The sequence below is a fragment of the Sceloporus occidentalis genome, unplaced genomic scaffold (assembly GCF_023333645.1).
Source record: "Sceloporus occidentalis isolate IW3139 unplaced genomic scaffold, rSceOcc1.0.p SCAF_2, whole genome shotgun sequence".
Taxonomy (NCBI): domain Eukaryota; kingdom Metazoa; phylum Chordata; class Lepidosauria; order Squamata; family Phrynosomatidae; genus Sceloporus; species Sceloporus occidentalis.
The window spans coordinates 2,086,961-2,109,626 of NW_028316982.1; the positions used below are offsets into that span (position 1 = coordinate 2,086,961).

General features: G+C 43.8%; 1 pseudogene; it reads right to left on the reverse strand.

The window, feature by feature from the left end:
- The window catches only part of LOC149317861 (cytochrome P450 2J5-like), a 44,595-nt pseudogene extending 22,547 nt beyond the window's left edge, over window positions 1–22,048 (reverse strand).
- Between the last annotated feature and the right edge of the window lie 618 nt (window positions 22,049–22,666).

The following is a 22,666-nucleotide window of genomic DNA, read 5'->3' on the forward strand; positions in this document are numbered from 1 at the left end:
ATGGGCGACTTCAACTATCCTGATATTTGCTGGAAGTCAAACTCAGCAAAATCCTCAAGGTCTAGCAAATTCCTCACTTGCCTGGAAGACAATTTCATGGTCCAAAAGGTGGAAGAGGCAACAAGGGGTTCAACTATTCTAGATCTGATCCTAACCAACAAGGATGACTTGGTTAATGGGGTGCAAGTGGTGGGATCATTAGGTGGAAGTGACCATGTTCTCCTGGAGTTTGTTATACAATGGAAAGGAGAAGCCAGGCAGAGTCAGACACGCATCCAAGACTTTAGGAAAGCCGATTTTAGTAAACTTAAAGAAATACTGGGTGTGATCCCATGGCCAACAATAGTAAAAGAGAAGGGAGCTCAAGATGGATGGGAGTTTCTTAAAAGGGAGATACTGAAGGCACAATTTCAAACAGTTCCAATGAGAAAGAAAAACGGGAGGTGTCTCAAGAAACCAGGATGGATGACTAAGGAACTTTCAACCGAGCTAAGTTTGAAACGGAAGATGTATAAGAAATGGAAAAAGGGGGAAAACACGAAAAAGGAATTCAAAGAAATAGCAGGCATGTGTAGGGGTAAAGTCAGAAAAGCTAAAGCGCAGAATGAACTCAGGCTTGCTAGAGAGGTTAAGAACAATAAAAAGGGCTTTTTTGGATATGTCCGCAGCAAGAGGAAGAAGAAGGAAACGGTAGGGCCACTGCGTGGAGAAGATGGCAAAATGCTAACAGGAGATAGAGAAAAGGCAGAATTACTCAACACCTTCTTTGCCTCAGTCTTCTCAGAAAAGGCAAAGGGTGCTCAACCTGAGGATAATGGAGCAGAGGACAGAATAGGGGAATTTCAGCACAGAATAAGTAAAGAGATAGTACAGGAATACCTGGTTAATCTAAATGAATTTAAGTCTCCAGGACCAGATGAACTACATCCAAGAGTACTAAAAGAACTGGCAAATGTCATATCGGAGCCATTGGCCATAATAGTCTTTGAAAACTCCTGGAGAACAGGAGAAGTCCCAGAAGACTGGAGGAGGGCAAACGTTGTCCCCATCTTCAAAAAGGGGAAAAAGAGGATCCCAACAATTATCGTCCAGTTAGTCTGAGATCAATCCCAGGAAAGATTCTGGAGCAGATCATTAAACAGAGAGTCTGTGAACATCTAGAAGGCAATGCCATAATCACAAAGAGTCAACATGGGTTTCAGAGAAAGAAGACATGCCAGACAAACCTTATCTCTTTCTTTGATAAAATTACCAACTTGTTAGATGAAGGGAATGCTGTGGATATAGTATATCTTGACTTCAGTAAGGCCTTTGACAAAGTTCCCCATGATATTCTTGCAAACAAGCTTGTAAAATGTGGACTAGACAAAGTAACTGTTACATGGATTTGTAATTGGTTGACTGGCTGAAGTCAAAGAGTGATCAACAATGGCTCCTTTTCATCCTGGAAAGAAGTGACCAGTCAGGTCCCACAGGGTTCTATCCTGGGCCCAGTGCTATTGCTATTCAACATCTTTATCAATGACTTGGAGGACAAAATTGGGGGCATACTTATCAAATTTGCAGATGACACCAAATTAGGAGGAATAGCCAACACCCCAGAGGACAGGATCAAGATTCAAAATGACCTGAATAGACTAGAAAGCTGGGCCACAGCTAAGAAAATGAACTTCAACACAGAGAAATGTAAGGTACTGCACTTAGGGCGGAAAAACGAAAAGCACAGATATAGGATGGAGGACACCTGGCTGAATGAAACTACGTGTGAAAAGGATCTAGGAGTCCAAGTAGACCACAAGTTGAACATGAGTCAACAGTGTGATGCGGCAGCTAACAAGGCCAATACGATTTTAGGCTGCATCAATAGAAGTATAGTGTCTAGATCAAGAGAAGTAATAGTGCCACTATATTCTGCTCTGGTCAGGCCCCACCTGGAATATTGTGTCCAGTTCTGGGCGCCACAATTCAAAAAGGACATTGAGAAACTGGAGCCATGTGTCCAAAGGAGGGTGACTGAAATGGTGAAGGGTCTGGAAACCATGTCCTATGAGGAACGACTTAGGGAGCTGGGGATGTTTAGCCTGGAGAAGAGAAGATTAAGAGGTGATATGATAGCCTTGTTCAAATATTTGAAGGGATGTCATATTGAGGAGGGAGCAAGCTTGTTTTCTGCTGCTCCAGAGAACAGGACCCGGAACAGTGGATGCAACCTACAGGAAAAGAGATTCCACCTCAACATTAGGAAGAACTTCCTGAGAGTAAGGGCTGTCCGACAGTGGAACACACTCCTTCCTCGGAGTGTAGTGAAGTCTCCTTCCTTGGAGGTCTTCAAGCAGAGGCTGGATGGCCATCTGTCGGGGATGCTTTGATTTGGATTTCCTGCATGGCAGAATGGGGTTGGACTGGATGGCCCCTGTGGTCTCTTCCAACTCTATGATTCTATGATTCTATGATTCTATCTGTCTAAAAACATGCAATATGCAATCCTAATTAGCATCTTGAGGTAGGCTCCTGTTTGGGAATGATATTCTATTATAGAGAGTCAGGGGGGTATGCTAATTGGAAGAGGTGAGTTTTCAGCGCCTTCTTGAAGGCATCCAGGGTAGATATAAGTCGGATCTCTTCCGGAAGATTGTTCCAGTGCGTAGAGACCATGGCTGTAAATGCTCTTTGGTGAGTAGTTGTTAGTATCACCTTGGGATGCTCGAGTAGATACTTCCCAGTTGTCCCCAGTATACAAGAGATACAACATACAGTGCACCCACATTATACCGGGCGCACCTGCCGGCAAGCCATGCCGGCAAAAGTCATTGTGCGCCCAAGAGGAAGTAATGGGGTGCACACCTGTGGCAAGCGCAATGTGTCACAGGCACAAGCCCATTATTTCTAATGGGGCTCCAGCATATGGATTGGATCCCTTGCGTAAGGGAAGGGCCCACTGTAGATGGAAACGCTTTAACAGAAATTCCACTATAAAGAATTTATTATTTTGTCCCGTCCCAAATTCACAATTAAAAATCCTGCTCCCTTATTCAAAGTGAAAAGTGCCTAATCCTTATCCCTGGAAATGGTGGAGATTACTACACATGGCTTTTAAAGTAGGATAAGATCAGGAAAAAAAGTGGCTTTGGCAATGCTTATCACATGCTGCCTCCTCCCAAGCATAGCTGCTCTCTTCCTGACCTGTAGCGGCTGCGTCCCTTTTCACTGATGGGGAAAACCCACCGATGAATTCTGAGTCACACAAGTCCCCAGATGCGAAACGTCACTGCCGGTGTAGTTGTGCGGTTGGCAGTCGTGTGGTGTCAGCGTCCCCATTTCCCTGTCACCCTTTTCCAGTGATTTATGCTTTCTCAGGATGTGGCCAAAGTACGACTATCTCAATCTGGACATCCGGGCTTTGAAGGAGAGTTTGAGCTTGATCTGTTCTTGAATCTATTTGTTTGTCTCCTTGGTATCTTCATCATTCGACATGGTATCTTCAGCATTCTTCTCCAGCACCACATCTCAAATGAGTTTATTTTCTTCCTCTTGCTTTCTTCACTGCCCAGCTCTCACATTCAGGTATGATAATGAGGAATATAGTGGCTTGGACGAGCCTCACTTTGGTGTTAAGATTTATATCTTTACACTTTTGTATCTTATCCAGAATCTAGGGACTTATATATTGTTGCTGCTTTGTGCTTTTGAGTTGACTGTGCCTTACGGCAGCCCTATTCTTGGGTTTTCTTGCCAGCATTTATTCAGAGCAGGTATGTCAGTCTTCTTCTAAGACAGTGGTTCTCACCCTTCCTAATGCCACGACCCTTTAATACAGTTCCTTATGTTGTGGTGACCCCCCACCATAAAATTATTTTTGGCTCGGTTTCTAAAACCATCGGAAATATGTGTTTTCCAATGGTCTTAGGTGACCACTGTGAAATGGTAGTTCAACCCACAGGTTGAGAACCGCTGCTCTAAGATGAGAGTATGACTTGCCCAAATGTGTGACCTGCCGGTTGGTTTCCATTACTGAGCAGGTATTCAAATTCTGGTCCCCTAGAGTCCTAGACCAACCCTCAAACCAGTACAACATGTTGTCCCAGTGGCTTCTATATACAAACCCTATTCCTTTTCTATATGCAGTACCTCTTCCTGATTCAAGTTGTCTGGTATCTCTTATGAAAAGAGATGCTCCTCATTTGAAAGTTTGAAAGCTTTTCTTTGGGCATATATCGCTCCAGCTTGGTGTCCCGCCACAATCACGCTAGTTTAAGAATGGAAGCATACTTAAACTAGCGTGATTGTGCATCGTTTCTTATCACGCTTTTCCCCACAATAGTCTTTTGCCAATCCATGGCCGCGTAATCTGTGTTCTGCACTGCCAAATGTTGCCTGTATGTCCTGAATGTCCTGCTACTCCTCCCTCCCAAAATGTGGGCTGCTGTCTGCACATTCACATAGCAGTGCCAGACTTTCGGAGGAAGGAGGGGTACAAGTGAACCTGGTTGCCAACTGCCTTTCGAAGCTCACTGCTGTCTTGTGAATGTGCACACAACATTGGGGACCTTATCGCATGCATTTTCCCCCTGTTATGGGCATGGGTAGGGGACGCTCAGGGCCGCGTGTGACCGAGAAAAAACGCATTTTACCACACACCAAAGTGTCCTCAAAATGGCCCCATTCCATCACTCGGCACCCAGCTGTTCTTGTTTAGTGCTGAGATGTGCCACTTTGCTCTGACAGAACTTTCCTGTCAGAGCCAAAGGACGTGTCTCACCACTGAATGGGAACGGCTTGAAGCTGGGTGATGGAATGGGGCCATTTTGAAGACACTTCAGTGTGTAGTAAAATCTGTTTTTTCTCAGTCATGAGTGGCCCCGAGCGGCCCCTACCCATGCTCATAATGGGGGAAAAATGTGTGCGATAAGGTACCTGGATTCGTGAGGCTGTTAAAGGGTGGAGAGGAGCAGAATCATCTCCACTCCCACCGTGTGACTGCATGAGAAGCAGAATTGCACAGGAAGGCACCTATTGCACAAAGACATTATTAGAGTAGCACCAAGATTGAAAGCCTATTGATGGGTTTTGCCCATTAATGAAAAGGTGCACTACATACCAATGGAATGCAAAGCAGCAGCAAGTTGGACATGGCATTGTGTGATAAGTACTGGTGAAAGAATGTTTTATCCTGTTAAAATTTCAGTTGTTATTGTTAGGACCAGCTTTGTTGTTAGGATTTCTACTGGGAGACATTTCCTCCAAGAATTACTTACCCTTTGCAAGTGTAAAGATCTCCACAAGCTGATGGGCCGCCTCTTCTACTATGTGCTCTGTGCATTTCTTCCCAACTCCCAGCTTTCCTAGAGTAACTTGCCCAAACCGTCTTTGCTGCTTCCAGATGTGTCCGTTTGATGTTATAATACCTGAGGACCACAGGAATCAAGGACAAATTTAAACAATAAATATTCTTCAAGTTTCATCTTCAGGAGGCAGCTTACAACTATTCATTCATGAGTTATTGATACATTTAGAACAGATTTTCAAGAATGATCATGTTGAGCAGACTCAATTTTTTCCTGTCAACAGTACTGCATTTCCCCATAGTCCTGGGAATGGCTTGGTTGTCTAAACATGACCCCCACATCTCTTGATCCAGTTGTAAGGTGCCATGTCTTCTGCTGGGACACCTGTTTTGTTTGTGCAGAAGAAGTGTAGTGAACTCTGGATCCCTAAGATTATCATTATCCATTACCCCTGATTCTAGAACTACTGGAACGATTGAGAGTATTTATGAAATTGGATCTCCAGAGGGCTTACAATCTATTTCTTATTCATGCCAGGGACGAGTGAAAAACCATGTTTCAGACCAGGTATGGCCATGCCCTTCAGCCTTTGCAGCACATAAAATTTGTTGGATGATGACAAATGCCACAGACCACATCTAATTTGCTCTGTAAATGGATAATTAAAATGCTCTGCATACAGTAGTCCCTTGGCTTACATGGGGGATCCATTCCAGACCCTCCCCCCCGTGTAAGCCAAAAAGCGCATAAGCTTGAGTCCCATTCGATTGAATGGGGCTTGTGCTCACGGTGCGGAGCGGGCACTGAGATGATGTACTGTATTGGATATTATTGTATTTTGTTTGCTTTTATTGGGCTGTAACCCTGCCTCGATCTGTAATATTATTATTATTAAATGTTTAATAATGTTAAAAAACTTTAATAATAGTTCTAATAACAATATTTTAACAACAGCAATAATAATAATAATTGAAAATAATATTTTAATAATATTTTAATTTTTTTCTATAGCCATTCTGTGTTTAAACAGATGCATATTTTATCCTCATGTTTCAACTGAATGTATCCCACTTCCTTTCACTCTATCTTTTCAATCTCTATGCAGAAAATATCATATGAAGAGCAGCCTTGGACACAAAAGGAGGAGAAGTGAAAATAAGAGGAAGGAACATTAACAACCTAAGATATGCAGAGAACTGTAAGAATCCGCCTGGGTTTTTTCTTTGCAGGATGGGAGCCACTGGATGCTGGAGTCCTGCCTGGGTGAAGTTTTTGCAGGGCCAGGGCCAAGCTGCCAAACTCTTGGAAGGATCAGGGCTATGTCATCAGGCACAGCTGGCTCTACTCATGCAGTGCAGCTGGAGCAGCTGGAAGTAGAGCCATTTAAGGGCTGTGTTGGTCTCTCAACCCTTGCCACAGCAACATTGACTTTGTGCTGTCTGTAGTTGCTCTGGTTGCATTTTGCCTTAGAATCATAGAATTGGAAGAGACCACAAGGGCTGTTCAGTCCAACTGCATTCTGCCAGGCAGAAACTCTCAATCAATGCATACCCGACATGGCCATCCAGCCTCTGTTTAAAGACCTCCAAAGAAGGATAACCCACCACTCTCTGAGAGTTTGAAGCCAGTTTGAAATGGGTCCAGATAATTGGCTTCCTCCAAGACACATTGGAGTTGGAAGGCAACTGCCCTCTTGATCACTGTGCCCAAGAATGGTCAAAGGTTGACAAATTTCTTTACTGGACTAGGAGTTCCTATTAGAAGTACCTCAGTTTTCTCTGGGTTCAGCTTGAGTTGTTTCCCCTCATCCAGCCCATTACCGACCCAATTATTTCTCACCAGGTCTATAATTATTTTTCACCAGGGTATTGAGGGAGGGTTTTTTCAAGAGCGGCTTGACCACTGCTTGTTTTAAGTCATTTGGACATTTTCCCTCCCTGAAGGATGTGTTAATTATGGGTCGTAACAATATTTTTACTGCATCCTCTCCCTGGGTGGTCAGCCATGATGGGCAAGGATCAAGAGGGCAAGCCGTCCTCCTTGCACTTCCAAGGAGCTTGTCCACTTCATCTGTATTCACAATCTGAAAATGATCCAGTTTAATGTAGTCCATGGAGTCACTGGACTCCTCTCTTATTGTTTCTCTTGTAATGCCCGCTTCCAGATCTGCTCTTATCTGAGAGATTTTATCTGCGAAAAAGTCATTAGATGCATCACAGCAGGTTTTTGTTGGTTCCAAAAGATGGTTCAGGGTGGGAGGCAACTGAGTTAACTCTTTAACCACCTGGACGAGACGTTGCAGATGCGATACGTGCAGCATAGAAAGAATTCTTCGCTGTATCTATTGCCACTCCATAGGAATCCAAAAAGTCTCTATCATAGAATCGTAGAGTTGGAAGAGACCGCAAGGGCCATCCAGTCCAACCCCCTGCCATGCAGGAAATCTCAATCAAAGCATCCCTGACAGATGGCCATCCAGCATCTGTTTAAAAGACCTCCAAGGAGGGAGACTCCACCAAAATCTCCAAGGAAGGAGTTTGTTTCACTGTCAAACAGCCCTTACTGTCAGGAAGTTCCTCCTAATGTTGAGCTGGAATCTCTTTTCTTGGAGCTTGCATCCATTGTTCTGTATTCTGTTTTCTGGAGCAGCAGAAAACAAGCTTGTTCCCTCCTCAATATGACATCCCTTCAAATATTTAAACAGGGCTATCATATCACCTCTTAACCTTCTCTTCTCCAGGCTAAACATCCCCAGCTCCCTAAGTCCTTCCTCAGAGGGCTTCATGGTTTCCAGACCCTTCACCATTTTAGTCGCCCTCCTTTGGACACATGGCTCCAGTTTCTCAATGTCCTTTTTGAATTGTGGTTCCCAGAACTAGACACAATATTCCAGGTGGGGCCTGACCAGAGCAGACTAGATTGGGACTGTTACTTCTCTTGATCTAGACACTATACTTCTATTGATGCAGCCTAAAATTGCATTGGCCTTTTTAGCTGCCGCATCGCATTGTTCACTCATGTTCAACTTGTGGTCTACTTGGACTCCTAGATCCCTTTCACATGTAGTCTCACTCTATGGCGTGTCTTATCAGATAAACTTCGATATTTCCACCAGTGGCGTTCTAGTCGTTGCACAGTCCACTTCATTTTCCAAAGATCTTCTGTGTACCATGGTTTTTGGTGTGAAGCGGGCTGGAAAGGACACTTGGGAGCGATAGTATCTATAGCCTTGGTAAGATCGGTGTTTCAGGTATCAACCCAGGCTTCAACAGAATCCCTGTTGTCACCAACTATAAAACCCGCTAGGGCTTTTTGGAACCTGGCTGGTTCCATCAGTCTTTGAGCGCAGACCCTCTAATAGGTCCTTCACCCCCGAGGGGGATTTGGGTAGTGGCCTTCAGTCCCACTTTGACCAGAAAATGGTCCGTCCATGACAGAGCAGAGGTATGGATCACCTCTGCCCACGGATATTCCTGATCCGTACTAAAGACCACATTGAGTGTATTACCTGCACAATGTGTTGGCCTTGAGACTACAGTAATTGGGACAGGCCCATGGTTGTCATGGAAATCATGAACTCCTGAGCTGCACCCATTAGAGCTAAAGATCCAGCCTCAAAGGGGATGTTGAGGTCCCCCAGGACAAGAAGCCTGGGAGACTCCAGCACCAGCTCCGAGACCAGCTGTGTCAGATTGGCCAGGGAGTCTGTTAGGCCACGGGTGGACGGTAGACCAACAGGATCCCCAGACTCTCCCTCGCCTTCAGGGTCAGGTAAATGCACTCGGTGTAGTCTGTTTTCCGGACAGGTCTCCTAGTCAAAGTGAAGGTGCTTTTGTGGGCCAAGGCAACTCCTTCCCTCGCCCATTTTTCCTGACTGGCTCCTTGATGGCATACCCGGCTGGGAGGCCCAAGCCCCGGTCACACTGCTATCTTCCCCTAGCCAGGCTTCCGTGAAACATGCCAGGTTGGCATTTTCCTCCTCTAGCAGATCATAAATTATGTGAGTTGTGTTCCTTCCTGACCTGGCATTACACAGGAGCAGGATAAAGGTCTGTGGTATGGTTGGGATGCCCCCCAGTTCTTTTGGGCTAACAGGGTGAATTGAAGGCTAAATGGGTTTCAAGCCTCGATTTTGCCTTCCCTTATACTTTGTTTTCACCCTGTTAATGCTATATCTCCCATTGCCCCACACTGCTCCAATTGCCGCTCCACAATTAGGATCAACAATCTTATGGTTTCCCTCATCAACAATCTTAATTCCCCAGCCCTTCCCATCTTCCTCCATTAAGTGGCTAGTTGATATAGACTATGGCCACTGAATGTAAATCAATTCTTGAGTTGCCTATTCAAGGACAAGAGGAAGAATAGGGATATAAAGATCAACTCAATGTTCACTGTGTCCAGTTCCTCTTGCGTCGCGATGGGCTGCTTGGTTCCACTGTTTCAGCTGGCTGTGGGTCTGACTTTAGTCCATATTAGTCTGGGGGTTAGGCTGTCGAGCCAGCTGTTGAAGGTGCTGCTCCTCCTCTGCAGGTGCAAGGTGCTCCGGCGCTGGCGCTCTTTCTGCTGGGCTGCCAACCTTGGGCAGTGCTATCAATAGGACAACTGGGCAGACATTCTCCCCTTGGCATAGTTAGCTTATAACAGGGACATAGCTGGGGGGGTTTTCTTGGGGTCCGGACCCCCCCTTCCGTTAGATAAAATGAATGGTGCGTGCTGCTGCGCCACTGCACTCAAGCCCCATTATAATGGTGGCACTTAGTCTGGACCCCCCCTTCCCAAAATCCTGGCTACGTCCCTGCTTATAATAACTCCTAAAACACCTCTACCTGACAGATCTTGTTCTTCACAAATTATAGTTTCCATCTATGCCTGTTTCCTGTGGTGGCCCCACAATCTGCTGTTCCTGCCAATGGCTTCAGGAAGCCCAGGCTGCCCGGGTACTACTCTGTGAACTGTTGAATATGGCCAAAGACATCTACAAGTGCCCTACAAGAAGCCAATAAGCATCACCAGCCAATGCCCCCGCTGAAGGTGAGGGATTCTTGTAGCTTGCACCCAAAGCTGCTCTGATAGTCTTTAGGGCTGAAGGGTGGGGTATAAATACCATAAATAAATAAATAAATAAATAAATAAATAAATAAATAAATAAATATTGCTCTATGTCCTACTCTCTGGTGCAGCAGAAAACAAGCTTGCTCCCTCCTCAATATGACATCCCTTCAGATACTCAAAGAGGGCTATCATATCACCTCTTAACTTTCTCTTCTCCAGGCTAAACATACCCAGCTCTTTAAGTATTTCCTCACAGGGCTTCAGGGCTTCCAGGCCCTTCACCATTTTGGTGACCCTCCTTTGGACACATGGCTCCAGTTTCTCCACATCTTTTTTTTTTTAATTGTTTTGCCCAGAACTGGACACAATATTCCAGGTGAGGCCTGACCAAAGCAGAAAAGAGTGGCACTATTACTTCCCTTGATCTAAACACGATACTTCTATTAATGCAGCGTAGAATTGCATTGGCTTTTTTAGCTGCTGCATCACACTCTTGACTCATGTTCAACTTGTGGTCTACTTGGACTCCTAGATCCCTTTCACACGTATAAGTCTCCTTAAGCTAGGTTTCCCCCATCCAATATCTATGCATTTCTTTTTTTCGCCCTAAGTGTAGTAACTGACATTTCTCCCTGTTGAAATTCATTTTGTTAGCTTTGGCCCAGCTTTCTAATCCTCACTGATCCATGTGTCCTCCATCCTGTAACTGTAACTGTGCATTTGGTAGAGGATGGGGGATACATGGCTCAGTAGTATTAGATGCGAAAAGGACCTTGGACACTGAATGAATAGAATGCTTGATAACACATTTGCTCTTTTCTAACCTGGCTTGTCTTTTGTAATAAAAATGATATAAAATAATATAAAATATCAAGAGTAATGTTTTCAGTTCTGCTACATATCACGAAAAAGCAACCTCCAAAGAGTGCATGAATAGCAATACCTTTAACCCTTGCTCTAAAGCCTGGCAGCTCAAATGATGGGAGGGGGGGATTCTTTCCAGATGATACATCTTTTCTCATAACAAGTGTGACAATCCATCTTTACCTTTATGGCAACACCTGTTAAGCATCAGTGCACCCCCCCCCCCCTTTTATAAAAGGACAAACATTTCAACAGTTTGCCTTTTGATTTAGGAAGGAAGGTGAAAAAGAGATCAGGAGAAATTTTCAGCCTGTTCCATAGTCTTCAACATTTGACAGATGAAAACTGGAGCACATTTGGCCAAGCAACAATCGGAGTGTAGTCAAGATGGCAAAATTGGTACAGTTGGGGGGTATGCTGTTTCCCTAGTTAAAAATGTAATAGTAATCCAGAGGCATCTATGAGCTTGAGAATGTTTTGGTGTAGTGAAAATCCTTTATCCATTTCCATGAACTTACCCCTTTTTTTAAACAGAGCTTTTAAAGTAGGGGTCACAGGTCGCGCCGCAAAATCTTCTGAGCGGACAATCAGTCCTTCTTTCACTGCTTGGTATCCAGACAAGATGACTATAGGATAAGAACCCAGCCATATTGTAAAAATGTTTCCATATTGCTTAGCAAGCTGTCATTTGGATCAAAGCAGAAGAAAATTGATGTTACATTTCCAAACAAGCCAATTGTTTCCATTTCATACATGAATTCCAGTTTTCCTCATTCTTCACTGTCTATGATTCAGTGCAGTTGACACAGATGCAATTGAACTTACAGTCAGGACATATGTGTGTTTGTATGGTTAAGAGTAACTAGCGTTGCCAGTTCTCAGAAGAGCAGCAGCTTGCTAGAATTTGCAAGGCTGAAGTGATGGGTTGCTGCAATTTATGAAGGGCTTTATTGCACGAGAAAAGAGAGGTTAAATGGATCAGGACAGCAGTGGCTTTTCCAGTGCCATCGTAACACTTCCATTCTGTTCCCAAGGGGAGATGGTGGTCTAAGCATGCTTTCTGCTGAATGAATTTTTCCTATTTGGCAAAAGGCATGCTTTGTCAGCCATCTCCCCTCGGGAACAGAGTGGAAGTGCTGCATCAACATGCGAAGCAGCATGGAGAAAGCCGCTGCTGTCCAGATCCGTTTTGCCTTTCTTTCTTGTGTGGTCAAGTCCAAAGACTCTCCAGGAGGATTTCTTTGGATAGTCAATTTTATAGCAATAGCAATGTTGCTATTTTTGTCCTTTCCCAGTCATTGCAGCACCAGGGTTCAGCCTTTTCTCTGCCCTGCACCACCTTCTAGCTAGAAGCAGCCAGACTAGATTAAATGTTCCTTATCCTGACTCCCTAAAACAGGGAAAGGATTAATCTCCTCATTTCAGCTTGGTCCGGGAACAGCCTCTTCAGCTATGATTTCTGTCTTAACTTGTATGTGTTTGAAAAGAGATGCCATTAAACATTAGGAAGAACTTCTTGATGGTAAGAGCTGCTCAACAGTGGAAGACACTGCTTCAGAGTGTGTTGGAGTCTCCTTTGGAGGCTTTTAAGCAGAGGCTGAATGGCCATCTGTCAGGAGTGCTTTGATGGCAGATCATCCGGAGACATGGGCCGCAGTGTTATCAGTATGCTGATGACACCCAAATACATTTCTCTATGTCTCAGACTGATGCAGTGACTAAGGATGATATCTCTCCTCTGATGGACTGTAATGGACTGGATGGGGAAAAATAAACTCAAGTTGAATCCAGGTAAAATGGAGGTAGTTGCTATAGGGACCCCTAATCCGGGAATGGAGTTCTTTCAGCCAGTTCTGGATGGGGTCGTGCTTTCCCTGAAGGACTCAGTCCGCAGCTTGGAGGTGCTCCTGGACTTGTCCCTTCAACTGTCAGCGCAGGTGAATGCGATGGTAAGGAGCACTTGCTATCAGCTTCGGCTGATACGCCAGCTGTGCCCATTCCTGGAAAAGGGCAGACCTTGAAACAGTAGTACATGTGCTGGGAATCTCTCGACTCGACTTCTGCAACGTGCTCTACATGGGGCTACCCTTGTGCCAAGTTCGGAAACTTCAACTGGTACAAAATATGGCAGCCAGGCTGATCTGCCCATATTACACTGGTTCTAAAATCTCTTCACTGGCTGCCAATCAGTTTCCGGGCAAGGTACAAGGTGTTGGTTCTAACCTTTAAAGCCCTACATGGCTTGGCTCCTGACTACTTGTGGGAGCGCCTCCTTCCATACAATCCACCCCACACACTTCGGTCCTCTGGGAAGAATCTGTTACAACCTAAGAAGACCAGACTTTCAGCGGTGACCCAGAGATCCTTGTCATCAGCCGCCCCCAGACTCTGGAACGACTTGCCGGATGAGATCCACCATGTTACCACCTTGGAAGCCTTGAAAAAGGCTATTAAGATGGATCTCTTCCAGCAGGCCTTCCCAGACTAGATTAGATCCATTAGATCTACTAGACTTACCTCCCCCTCTATTGACACCTCTATTGTTACTGATACCAAAATTATTTGATTCCATCCCCCCCATCCCCCCTCCTCTAGAGGAAGATTCATTTCTTCTGCTAATCTGCCCAAAATTTTAATGTATATCTATTGGATAGTTTTAATTTTTTTGATGTTTAATCTCTTTTTATGGGTTGATCACTGTTGTGATGATTGGGGGAAGGGTTGGGGTTTTGGGGGTTTAAAATTGTAATTTTTAATTGTTTGATGTTTTATTTATCCTGTTGGAATCCACTTTGGTTCCTTTGTGAAAAAGCAGGATACTTATTATTATTATTATTATTATTATTATTATTATTATTATATTACTATGTGGTAAAATGTGTCTGAACTGGATGGCCCTTGGGATCTCTTTCAGTTCTATGGGTCTGTGAATGACAAGCTGTGAGCTACTGTGGTTGATACATAATGCTTAATGGCATCACCTGAGGCTGTCCCAGAGGCTCAGGTTTTGTTCCAGAAACCTCAGGGCCAGGAACAATATCGTACAGAAGGGAAAGAGATAGGTCTATTCCGGTTTCTTAGACTGTCATTTTGTCTGCTCACAATGAAGCAACATTTCTGACCTAACCTAATGCTCCTAGAAGTTGTAGACTTGACTTTCCCTATGGGCATGGACAGGGGGAGCGTGTCCCTGTTAGTGCTCTTGGACATCTCAGCGGCCTTCGATACCATCGACCATGGTATCCTTCTGGAACGCCTGGGGGAGTTGGGTATCGGGGGCTCTGCTTTGCAGTGGTTCCGTTCCTACCTCTCGGGTAGATTCCAGATGGTGGAGCTGGGGGACTGTCGCTCCGATAGGAAGGCCCTGACATCTGGGGTCCCTCAGGGAGCAATTTTGTCCCCTATGCTATTCAACATTTACATGAAACTGCTGGGAGAGATCATCCGGAGACACGGGGCGCGGTGTTATTAGTACGCTGATGACACCCAAATAGTCTTCTCTGTGTCTCCGACTGATGCAATGACTAGGGATGGCATCTCTCCTCTGGATGCCTGCTTGGAGTCGGTAATGGGATGGATGAGGGAAAACAGACTCAGCTTGAATCCAGAGAAAACGGAAGTACTGGTGATAGGCTCCCCTGGCCCGGGTAAGGAAATTTTTCCACCTGTCCTGAATGGGGTCACGCTCCCCTTGAAGGACTCTGTTCGCAGTCTGGGGGTGCTTCTGGACTCGTCACTCCACCTAACATCTCAAGTGGATGCGGCGGTCAGGAGCACTTGTTATCAGCTTCGGCTGATACGCCAGCTGCATCCCTTCCTGGGCCGGGGGGACCTTGAAACTGTGGTACATGCTCTGGTAACCTCTCGGTTGGATTTCTGTAATGCGCTTTACATGGGGCAACCCTTGTACCAAACTTGGAAGCTTCAATTAGTGCAGAATATGGCTGCTAGGCTGGTTACTGGATGTTCCAGGGCCAGCCATATAACACCAGTATTGAAAGATCTCCATTGGCTGCCTATTCGCTTCCGGGCTGAATACAAGGTGTTGGTTATTACCTATAAAGCCCTAAATGGCTTGGGCCCAGGGTACTTGGTGGACCGCCTCTCCCCATACAGTTCGCCCCGCACTCTCAGGTCGGGTGGGAAACATCTTTTGAGAGTTCCAGATGCTCAATTTAGTTCATCTCGGAGGGCATTTTCAGTTTCGGCCCCTCAGTTCTGGAACTCTCTCCCCCACGAGCTCCGTACAGTCTCCACCCTTGATGGTTTTACGAAGAACCTGAAGACCTTTTTATTTCGCCAGGCTTTTCCCCCATGAACCTGTTGTCATCTTTTCTCCCCTGGCAATGTAATTGGCAGATTCCATCTATCCAGCCATTTGTATGGGGTTGTTTTGTAGGGTTTTAATTGTTTTAATTGTTAATTGTTGTATTTTTATGATGTGATGTATGTTTTATTTGCTGTTGTATACCGCTGTGATCCCTGGAATAGCGGTATAGAAACAAATTAAATTATTATTATTATTATTATTATTATTATTTGTTCTCATGTTTGTTCCAGTTCTCCAAGGAGGTAAAAGCGGCTTGGTTTTTCCTGGAAGTGGTGGAGTCTCCTTCTTTGGAGGTTTTAAACAGAGGCTGGGTGGCCATCTGCTAGGAGTGTTTGATTATGTCTTCTTGCATGGCAGAAAGGGGTTGGACAGGAGGGCCCTTTTGGTCTCTTCCAAGTGTATGATGCTAGGATTACTTAATACTAACAACAACAACAACAATTGTCAAGATTTAAAAGAAGCCCTCACCCCAAATAAGATAAGAAATGGCCAATGTGACCAACTACAAAAAGGTAGAGTCAAACACCCAGGTTAATCTGCAAGAAATAATGGGCTGAAACGGGCTGTAAAGGGATGGCTCTATGCCATCCCTTTCAGTGGCAGATCGGGGTCGCGGGCTCTATTCAGGATCAGAATATTACATCTTATAATTGTTTGACTGTACTGTTTTTAACTGTTTTAATGCTTGAAAATTATGTTTTATTCTTGTATCTTATTGTTATTGTTGGGCTGTAATCCCGTCTCGATCCACCTGGGAGAGGTGGGAAAATATAAATAAATATTATTATTGTTATTGTTATTGTTATTGTTATTATTAACATTACATTGGAAAGCATGAATATGCATAATTGCAAAGTTTAACATGCCTGCTCTGATCTCATAAAATGGATATGGAAATAACCCTGCTATTAACATACAGTGCACTACCTAACTAGAAACAGCTGGGCCCTTCTTACATTTCCTAGTTTCACATGGTCACTTCCATATTCATTTTAAACCACAAAGTAGATTAAGTGGCTGACATTTACATCAAGGACATGGAAGCTGGCAATAATACATTCAAGTCTTCTACTCCAAGTCTTGTCATGTCTGAAGCCCTTACAATTCTCATGGTGAGTCTCAAGTCCATGCAAGATATTTTCAAGTCAGGCCTGAAGTCTGGGAGCCAACTTTGACAGAGTGCGTTTCTTGGAGGGCAAAGACGAGAGTTGGAGGAGCTTTCTAATGCTTTTGAAAAACTTCAGAAAGAGCTTTCTGCCCCAAGTCCCCATTTGTTGCTCCCTTCTGGGAGTGGTTCTTGTCTGTTGCTCCAAGTGAATGACACCAGCAAGTTGGTCAATAAAAATGTCCAAGTCATGAGTCAAGGCAAATCAGTGTATCATTGACTGCTGAGTTGAGTCCAAATAGAGTCACTGAAGTGACTTGAATCCAGCCTGAGTCTTAGTCAATAGTCTACATTGCATAACTGTCACTTGCTATTTGATGTTCTTTTGTTGCCTGTTTTATTGAATCATTTCCTGTCTTGCTATGTATTTTATATGTATTATCCTACTAGAGAGGCAGGCTAATAATAATAATAATAATAATAATAATAATAATAATATGTTTTATTTATATACCGCTATTCCAAGGATCATAGCGGTGAACAGCAAGTAAGCTAATTAACCAGGCTAACTCCAACAGGCCTCCCTGGAAGAAGATTAACCATCCATTAAGAAGCCAAGCCCTTCCTCCATTCCATCTGCCTTGGTCCAGGCCTCGGAGGTAGCGAGGAACTGCTGGACCTCATCCCCTTCCCCACCACCACTCCCTTCTCCTTTTGTGTCATGTCTTTTTAGATTGTAAGCCTGAGGTCAGGGAACCATCCAATTAAAAAGATTGTATGTACAGCGCTGTGTAAATTTACAGCGCTTTATAAGTAAAGGTTAATAACAACAACAACAACAACAATAATAATAATAATACATCAATAGAAGCTAGCATCCCATTGGTGTTTAATGCACAGCTAAGTTCCTTTATATGTGTGGCTGTATTGTTATGGCCACTGTCTAATGCCAGTATAATGTTTGGTAAAGTGGTAGGAAAATTAGGAGACCACACTATATGTGGATCGATTCAATTGAGGAAGCCCTGAGTTTGCAAGACTTGAGCAGAGCAGTTAATGATCAATGTTTTTGGAGGTCTCTCATTCATAGAGTCACCATAAGTCGAAGTCAAGCTAATGTCAAACAACAACAAATAATGTCTGTATCTAGTTCAAAATTGTGTATGCAAAATTCCACAGACATACAGTTGTGCATACCTGGATGGTGTGTAAGTACTTATCAGTGCCTTCACTTGATTTACTGGGATTATGGGAATAGCAAACATATGTGCAAATACACAATTGGTACCACAACACTGGTATTCAGAAGAAAAATGGTGTAGGACAACCACCATTTAACTGTATGAGTGTAGATTTAGCATGATGTAAAATCTCAGCTGGAGTATTATTATACTGATTGATTTATAGGGTTGGTTGGCTATTGCTCAACACTGCCTCATTAATGCAATTGTGGTGTTATATAATTAAATATATGCTCATTCACATACAAAGCTTGTGCAGTGATGCCAAATGTGTAACTCCACTTCCACAAGCTTGCGGTGAATATGGCAAACCATGTGTAAGATACTAATAAGATTCCAGCCACTGTGTATAAGGAGGAAATCCTGAAACAGGAGATTCCTCCACACTAAGCAGCTCTTTCCATCACGTTCTTCCTAATGGTTAATGAGAATCTCTTTTCCTGAGGCTTGAATCCATTGTTCCGTGTCCTAGTCTCTGAAGCAGCAGAAAACAAGATTGCACCATCCTTCAAATATGGCTATCATGTGACCTTATTATCTACATGGTCTCCTTATAGTAGCTACAAGACATATGCCATGGATTGTAGAAGGTAGATAGTGAGCCACCAGCAAAAGCAGCCCTCTCCTTCTGCTGGTGACCTTCTCCCATGAAGATGGAGAGCACTGGGGAACAATCTCTGTGGCTTAATGTGGAGGAGAAAGGCACTCTGTGGCAAAGGTAGGGGACCATTTTGGGTGACTTACCAACCAGCGGCTTCTGGGGACTGCATACCCAAACTGGGTATAACCTAGGGGTCCCCCCCCAATATGTTCACACATGTCTCAAGAAACCATCCACACACATTTCTTTTTGGTTAGTCCCAACTAGACTAGATCCTTTCCATCAGGTGTTAAATGATGAGCCAATGTGTGAGTAAATCTCATTGATTCAATGAGTCTACTCTAGTCAGGAATAACAATAGGATTTAGGCCAAATACCATTAGGGCAGCAGCAGTAAGAGTAGATGTTGATATTCACTGGGGTTTAATTCCAGGATGCCCCCCCCCCCCAATCCTTTGGATAGCTAAATCCATGGATGCTCAAGTCCAAATGATATACAGTGGCAAAGTAAAGTGATGTTCCTTATACAAAATGACAAAGCCAAGGCTTGTTTTTTGGAATTTTTAAACAATGTTTTCAAGTTATGGGTGGCTGGATCCATGGATGCAGAACCTGTGAACACGGAGGGCTGACCATAGCAGCAGAGCAGGCTGATCAAAAGGGAAGAGGCACTTTGTAAAACAGGGGCAGCGTACTGGTTTTGCGCTTACACAACAGCTTGCCACCCAGTTTCATACGAGGAAGGTGCGTGACACTTTCTTACACTCCCTGTTCAGATATGGAAATCACCCACCTAGTTCATCCACTTACATGAACATGCAACCCATTTGAAATGCACAGCCCCTCAGACACACAGTGGGAGGACAGCTCTCTCTTTCTTACAGCTTCAATCGATGAACTTTTGCTTGGAGATGTGTTTGCAGTATTCTGGAACAGCTAATCTGGAGGAAGCTGCTCATCTAGAGCATTAAACTTCCCACTGGGAAGAAGACTTCAAGAACTGCACCAGGTGACTTGAATCATACAGTACAGCAATAGCAAGTACATAGAACCATAGAGTTGGAAGAGACCACAAGGGCCATCCAGTCCAACTCCTGTCACCCTCCATGTACCTCTTGAATTTCCTATGAAAGAGAAGGGGCCATGGAGCTTTTTTCTAGGGGACTTCTTCTGGCCTCTCTGTGATGGTGGGGAGTTGACCCAATGAAGGCCATGGGCTTAGGCTTTCCAACCCTGCTTTGGATATTTGGGTCCCAAGCAGTAAAGGACATGAAAGGACCAAAACCAAGATGTTGAAGTGGTGGAGTCGCCATCTGTCAGGAGTGCTTTGATTGTGTCTTCCTGCATGGCAGAAAGGGGTTAGACCCTTGGGATCTCTCCCCACTCTATGGAGTTTATCACACAAAGGAGATCGGGAGTTTATCCAGTGGATATCTTGGAAAAATTGTGTAATTACACGAAATGATTTCACATGATGTCACACAAAACCCACCATTAAAGTGGTCACAAAAAGTATTAATGTGCATCTTTTTGCTTTCAGGATTTCAGTGACAACGCATTTCTGATATCACTTTATTTGCGCAATTACTTGCCATTTTCACTTCATTTGCGGGTTGTTTTAATCTCTCTATATTGTCATAATGAGCCACATTGTGATAAACTCCTATATTTCTATGACTTGGGCCCAGAACCCACATGGCAGCCACTGCAGTCAGTCTGGTTGAATGCAATGCCATAAGTTCAGAACCATATAAATATCTGCAGCCTCTTATTTATTTATTGGATTAATACCCTGCCTTTCTGCCAGCAAGGGACCCAAGACAGCCTTATGGATTAATATTGTTATATATTTTTTTCATGAAAGGGGCTCCATGTAGCATTACTGTAGTACAGAGGTTGCAATGGTGACATCAGTGAGATCCTGGCTGTCTAGGACAGCAGTTCAGAAACAATTTGCACATTGCTTCTGTGATGCTTATGTATTCATTTTAACATTTCATAGAATCATAGAATTGTAGAGTTGGAAGAGACCCCCAGAAAGGCCATCCAGTCCAAACCCCCTTCTGCCATGCAGGAACTCCCAATCAAAGCATCCCCAATGACAGATGGCCATCCAGCTTCTGTTTAAAGACCTCCAAGGAAGGAGACTCCACTACACTCTGAGGAAGGCGTTTGTTCCACTGTCAAACAGCCCTTACTGTCAGGAAGTTCCTCCTAATGTTGAGGTGGAGTCTCTTTTCCTGTAACTTGCATCCATTCCTTCATTGTGTCCTATTCTCTGGAGCAGCAGAAAACAAGCTTCTTCCCTCCTCATTATGACATCGCTTCAAGTATTTAAACAGGGCTATCATATCACCTCTTAACCTCCTCTTCTCCAGGCTAAACATACCCAGCTCCTTCAGGCGTTCCTCATAGGGCTTCATGATTTCCAGACCCTTCACCATTTTAGTTGCCCTCCTTTGGACACATGGCTCCAGTTTCCCCACATCCTTTTTGAATTGTGGTGCCCAGAACTGGACACAGTGTTATTCCAGGTGAAGCCTGACCAAAGCAGAATAGAGTGGCACTATGGCTTCCCTTGCTATTTCTATATCACCCAACAGATGAAATGGTTCAATAGCACACAGCCTATGGACAAAATTTGAAAAAACCCCAACAAGCCCAAAACAAAACCCAGACAAATTCCAAAACAGTACAAGAAAGCAGACTACTTCAGTGTCCTGGTTGCTGAACAGGTGTCTTTATAGATCATGAGGCAATTATTTCTGCTATGCACATTTGTGAGTCTCCTTAAATGCTGCACATTTTAAAATGCCAATTTGGGTCTTGAAGGTTTTAATAAAATTACAATTGTAGCCTCAGCATACAAAATAACCATCTAGTTTGAGCCTTCCTTATCAGAAATGCTTGGGACCGGACCTGTTTTGGATTTTGGATAGCCTTTAGGGCTGAAGGGCGGGGTATAAATACCATAAATAAATAAATAATATTTGGATTTTGGAATACTTGTATTTGCATATATCTACATAATAATAATAATAATAAAATAAATTAAACTTTTATTTATAGGCCACTTTTTGTGAAAACAATGAATGGCATATCTTGGAGATGGGACCCAAGTCTAAACACAAAATTCATTTATGTTTCATATACACCTTCTATACATAGCTTGAAGGTAATTTTATACAATAGTTTAAAATAATTTTGTGCATGAAACCAAGTTTGTGTGGATCGAACCATCAGAAAGCAAAGATGTCGCTATCTTAGCCACCCAGGAAAAGAAGTTTTGCTCCTTGGAGTATTTTGGAATTTTGGATAAGGGAGATTCGACCTGTAATAATAACAACAAGAACATGATGATGATAGCGGTGGTGCCATTAAGCTTCTCACCCATCTTACCTTAATGAAAATGTCTTGAGAAAACTTCTTTCTCACCCACCAGACGCCTCCAACGAGGGGAAGCTGGAAAGGTCCAGGAGGGTAGTTTCTGCTTGACCAGAGCTGCTTCAGATACTGCAGGGCCAGAAGGCCCAGGAGCAGAGAGGCCAGTTCCCAAATCCCCATCATTACTCTGCCTTTGATTCCTCTGCTCTCGTATCTTTCTTTCTAGGACACCTGATAGGCTGACTACAATTTCTCCAGTGGCTTTTGCCTTCTGTTGTGATATTGTCACTGTCACCTCTGCTTTTCCACTACCAGCCTTTTATATATTCGGTCTGAGGAGAAGTTGCAGAAAGACTTCCTGGAAGCTGTCATTAGTGTAGGGACGTGTTTTGTGCATAATCCTATATTAATTATTGTGCAACATTCATTATGGTTATGGAGTCATTGTCCATATTTCCATATTCCATATACTCCATACTTATAAAAGAGAGTTCCTGCCCATAAACTCACAGTCTGAAGGAAAGAAAGAAAGAGAAAGAAAGAAAGAAAGATGTTTTAAGGGAGGGAGGGAGGGAATAATTGGGATTATTGTTGTATTGGATGTATTTTTATTGTAAGCCGCCTCCATCCTGATGGAGAGGCAGGGTAAAAGTAAAGTTTTTATTATTATTTATAAAATGGGTGGTTTCTGAGGAGGGATGCCAGAACGTCTGTACTTCTCACCGTATATTGCTCTACTATAGCATGCATCAATGGCTGGTGGCCATGATAGTCGGTCACCGCAACATCTACGGAGGTAAA